The following is a 5,474-nucleotide window of genomic DNA, read 5'->3' as shown; positions in this document are numbered from 1 at the left end:
TGAGTTTTTTAAGTTGTAATTCTTTACCACAATTCTTTGCAAAATTACGATTTTTTTTCTTTTTTCACAAAATTTTCATAATAACAAGTTATTTCTCACACACAGCATATGCATACTCGCAACTACACCCCAAAATACATTCTGCTACTTCTCCTGCGTATGCCGATACCTCATGTGAGACTTTTTCACATCCTGGCCACATAGAGAGGCCCAACATGCAGGGAGCACCATCATTCTAGGAGCATAAATTACACATCTAATTTCTTGACTACCCCTTACACTTTTAAAGGTCCTGGAGTACCAGGACAATGAAAAACGCCCAACGGAGGCATAATGAGTTTTCTGAAACATGTCTTTTTTTTCCAGGTTTTTGGAAAATGTGGAAAGAAAAGGAAAACACTTTTTTTTTTTTTTTTTTTACACAGTTGGCCAGTTATAAGATATTTCTTGCACATAGCATTTACATAGCAAAAATTACATCCCAAAATATATTCTGCTACTCCTGTGTATAGTGATACCACATATGTGAGACTTTTACACAGCCTGGCCACATACAGAGGCCCAACATGCAGGGAGCACCATCAGGTGTTCTAGGGACATACATTTCACTAATTTGACTACCTATTACACTTTTGTGAGGCCCTGTAGTGGCACAGATGAGCACTGATGTGCTGGGCCGGATTAACATAGGGGCTGATGGAGCTGCAGCTCCAGGCCCCTGCCTTAAAATCGGCCCTCACAGCCAGCAATATAAGCCCGATTTTCTCCTGTCCATAAACTTCTATGGGACAGGAGAAGCTGTGTGTAAATGGAGGGGTGTCTGGCTGCATCTGTGTTGGCTCACTGTGTTTATTACAGTGTCACAGTGCACAGTTCCCCCCCTACACAAATGGCTCTGCCTTCCCCCTCCTCTCTCTCCTCTCTCTGTGTGCAGTGAAGGAGCCCTGTGGGCTGGGAAATTATGAACAGAGCAACTGCAGCCGGCAGATAGAAGGTGAACTGAACAGATATCTCAGTGATAAGCTTCCAACCATCTAAGTGTGAGCTCAGTGACTGGACTCTTATCTCCCTTCTCTCCCCCTCCTTTACCTTTATCTTCAGCAATGGCTCTTATAACTGCAGTCAATATGTAGATTTGGCTCCTTGTGCTTTTAGGTGGGTTCACACTCATTTGCTGTGTTTTGGCCTATTGCTGGTGTATCCGCAGTTTTCCTGCGTTTTACCCACAGTCCTATTGATTTCTATTAGGTTGCATGTTTTTTCTGAAAGCGCACCAAAATCAATAGGACTGCAAGCTAAAACTGCAGATACACAAGCTGTGCGCCCAAACTGCAGCAAACCAGTGTGAGCCCAAAGGCTGTACACACAACCCTCTATAGAACTTGGTCTGATCAATACTCCTGGCATTCATTTTACACACAGCCATACCATCCCAGATCAGGAGGGGTGGGGGCTTCAGGGATTTGTTTGACTATGCTGGCCCTGTCCCTTCTACCCATCCTGGAAGAGTCCTGGAGGGAGTGGCAGGCTGCTGGTGGCAAGTGACATGCTGTATCTGGTGACAGGCTGTCAGTGGCAAGTGGCACACTGTATCTGGTGGCAGGCTGCAGGTGACAAGTGGCACACTGTATCTGGTGGCAGGCTGCTAGTGGCAAGTGGCACACTGTATCTGGTGGCAGGGAGCTGGTGGCAAGTGGCACACTGTATCTGGTGGCAAGTGGCACAATGTATCTGGTGGCAGGCTGCTGGTGGCAAGTGACACACTGTATCTGGTGGCAGGCTGCTGGTGGCAAGTGGCACACTGTATCTGGTGGCAAGTGGCACAATATATCTGGTGGCAAGTGGCACACTGTATCTGGTGACAGGCTGTGGTTGGCAAGTGGCGCACTGTATCTGGTGAAAGGCTGCTGTTGGCAAGTGACACACTGTATCTGGTGGCTGGCTGCTAGTGGCAAGTGGCACAATGTATCTGGTGGCAAGTGGCACACTGTATCTAGTGGCAGGCTGCTGGTGGCAAGTGGCACACTGTATCTGGTGACAGGCTGTCGGTAGCAAGTGGCACACTGTATCTGGTGACAGGCTGTGGTTGGCAAGTGACGCGCTGTATCTGGTGAAAGGCTGCTGTTGGCAAGTGGCACACTGTATCTGGTGGCTGGCTGCTAGTGGCAAGTGGCACACTGTATCTGGTGGCAGGCTGCTGGTGGGAATTGGCACATTGTATCTGGTGGCAGGCTGTGGGTAGCAAGTGGCACACTGTATCTGGTGGCAGGCTGCTGGTGGCAAGTGACACACTGTATCTGGTGGCAGGCTGCTAGTGGCAAGTGGCACACTGTATCTGGTGGCAGGCTGCTAGTGGCACGTGGCACACTGTATCTGGTGGCAGGCTGCTAGTGGCAAGTGGCACACTGTATCTGGTGGCAGGGAGCTGGTGGCAAGTGGCACACTGTATCTGGTGGCAAGTGGCACAATGTGTCTGGTGGCAGGCTGCTGGTGGCAAGTGGTACACTGTATCTGGTGGCAAGTGGCACAATGTATCTGGTGACAGGCTGCTGGTGGCAAGTGACACACTGTATCTGGTGGCAGGCTGCTGGTGGCAAGTGGCACACTGTATCTGGTGACAAGTGGCACAATATATCTGGTGGCAAGTGGCACACTGTATCTGGTGACAGGCTGTCGGTAGCAAGTGGCACACTGTATCTGGTGACAGGCTGTGGTTGGCAAGTGGCGCACTGTATCTGGTGAAAGGCTGCTGTTGGCAAGTGACACACTGTATCTGGTGGCTGGCTGCTAGTGTCAAGTGGCACACTGTATCTGGTGGCAAGTGGCACAATGTATCTGGTGGAAAGTGGCACAATGTATCTAGTGGCAAGTGGCACAATGTATCTGGTGGCAGGCTGCTGGTGGCAAGTGGCACACTGTATCTGGTGACAGGCTGTCGGTAGCAAGTGGCACACTGTATCTGGTGACAGGCTGTGGTTGGCAAGTGGCGCACTGTATCTGGTGAAAGGCTGCTGTTGGCAAGTGGCACACTGTATCTGGTGGCTGGCTGCTAGTGGCAAGTGGCACATTGTATCTGGTGGCAGGCTGTGGGTAGCAAGTGGCACACTGTATCTGATGGCAGGCTGCTGGTGGCAAGTGACATGCTGCATCTAGCGGCAGGCAACTGTGGAAAGTGATACGCTACATCTGGTGGCTGGCTATGGGTGGCAAGTGACAAGCTGCATCTGGTGGCAAGTGACAAGCTCAGGTCCCACTGATTCTGCACGATGGTGAGTTGAACTATTTCACTATATATTACAATGTAGTAACTGAAATAATGGAATTTGATCATCCTGACACCATATCAAGCATGGTGTCAGGATGATTGATTTTAAGTACTTACACCAGCCATTTGCCTGACAAATCACCTCCACCGCCGATTTCCCCGCCAACCCCGAGACTACATCCCCCACCCTCATCTTTTTTTGGGAAGAGGGGGTTGTCTCTGAATGACAGTTTGGAAATGTGGTCTCCCTATGTTGCTGCTGGTGAGAGACCGCATAGCAGGTGGTATTGGTGGTGTTGCTGCTGCCCAGAGGCTGCAAGACTGGTATTACTGGTGAGAGTATATTTAATTCGTTTTAGCGAAAAAATTGTTTGCATTTTCATTTTGTTTCCATAAAAAGGCCCACCAAAATCCTCAGCACCAGGCCCATGATGCTCTTAATCTGGCCCTGCTGATGTGGCATAGATGTGGCACGGATAAGCACTGATGTGGCATGGATGAGCCATGGATGGGGATGGATGAGCGTGAATGAGGATGGATGGATGAGCCATGGATGGGTACAGATCAGCGCTGTGGGAACTTTACATCCAGCCCACAGCGCTGCTGCACCGGACATGCTCCGGTTTGTTGACATCTGAACGCTGTCATTGTACGGGGCGATATCTTGGTAAAGAGCCGCTATCATTGGCCCTTTACCCTGATCCGTGACGCGCTGGGTCTGGAAGACCCGATGGTCATGGACATTCCTGGGTGCATGCCCCCTGGGGCGCGCAGGAGTTCAATTCTGGGAGGATGTCATTGTAAGCCCTCCAAGAGTAATTCGGCTATGGCCCGGTCGATAGGTGGTTAATGGGAATTTTTGCTCATTCAGCCTAAAGATCATTTTTAAGGTAATGTATTACTGTTGAAGGAGAAGACCTGGCTCAGAATCGGCATTCCAAATTGTCCCAAGGGGGTTTAGTAGGGTTGAGTTTAGGGCTTTGTGCAGGCCACTAGAGTTCCTCCATGCCAAATGATGTCTTTATGGAGCAAAGTTCTGGAGTTGCACACCACTTCCAAAAGGGCAAAATCAACTTTCTTTCAGTACAAGCACACATACTCCACCCAGGATCCTCTATCTAACATGTTTCAACCCCTACTGGGCATTCATTGTGGAGCCCCAATAGGGGTAGAAATTTGCGGGTGGAGTGTCTGTGCCTTGTGCTGAACAATAAACGTGATTTTACCCTTTGGAAGTGGTGTGAGGCTCCAGCACCTTGCTGGTGTGTGGGGGGGAACGGATCCTGGAGATAAGTTTTACATCAGTGTTAGGAGCAGCTTCAGCTGTTTTGAGTAACATATGTGTTTATGGAGCTGCCTTTGTGCACAGGGCCAGTCATGCTGGAACAGGAAGGGCCTTTCCCAAACTGTTCTCACAAGATTAGTACACAATTGTCTAAAATGTCTTGGATTGCTGTATGAGTAATAGTACCCTTCACCAGAAACCTACAAGCTCAATATTTTGGAGGGGTGCCAAGCTACTGTATACTGTATGTGCATTGAGTTGCAATTTCATATGAATGACACTGCTTTTATAATGCAGATAGTATTCTACATTAACATGTGTTGGGATTAACACAGTGCCCAACTGTGAAGCCAGCCTTAAAGTGTCACTAAACCCACATCATAAAAAAAATTCTCAATAAATGCTGTATTACATGCTGTTCATACTCACTGTGATTCGTTTTCTTTATTCTGCAAAAACTCTGGTTGACCCTGCTGCTCTCTATCTCCACCTTCTGTTCATGTCCCCAATTTTTCAGCTGTGCTGGCAACTCTGCACATGCTCAGTGAGTTTCTATGCTGAGCATTTCCTCTCGATCACATATGAGCAGCCCATGTCAATATAGAGTCACACATGTGGGCATATACACAGTGATAAATGCCCACTCCCTCCCTCCCTCCTCCATGCGTACTAACCAGCTAAACACAATGGGGGCAGGATATTACATGTAGATTAATGGTGGCTTCACCTCCCTCATTTTCTAAGACACAGGCTGGAGGGGTATGATACAGCCTGTGACTGGCAGAAACATGCCCAAACTATGTTATTTCCACACAACAATAACAATTTGATTTCAAATATATATTTGTATGCCGATTTAAAACAGTTTATTGCTATTTTTTATTTATTTTTACTCTGTATTCCAAAGGCTGTTTTTTATTTTAT

Source organism: Aquarana catesbeiana, linkage group LG02 (assembly GCF_042186555.1).
Source record: "Aquarana catesbeiana isolate 2022-GZ linkage group LG02, ASM4218655v1, whole genome shotgun sequence".
Lineage (NCBI taxonomy): Eukaryota > Metazoa > Chordata > Amphibia > Anura > Ranidae > Aquarana > Aquarana catesbeiana.
The sequence above is the reverse complement of the archived record's forward strand: the minus strand, read 5'-3'. Positions refer to the sequence as shown.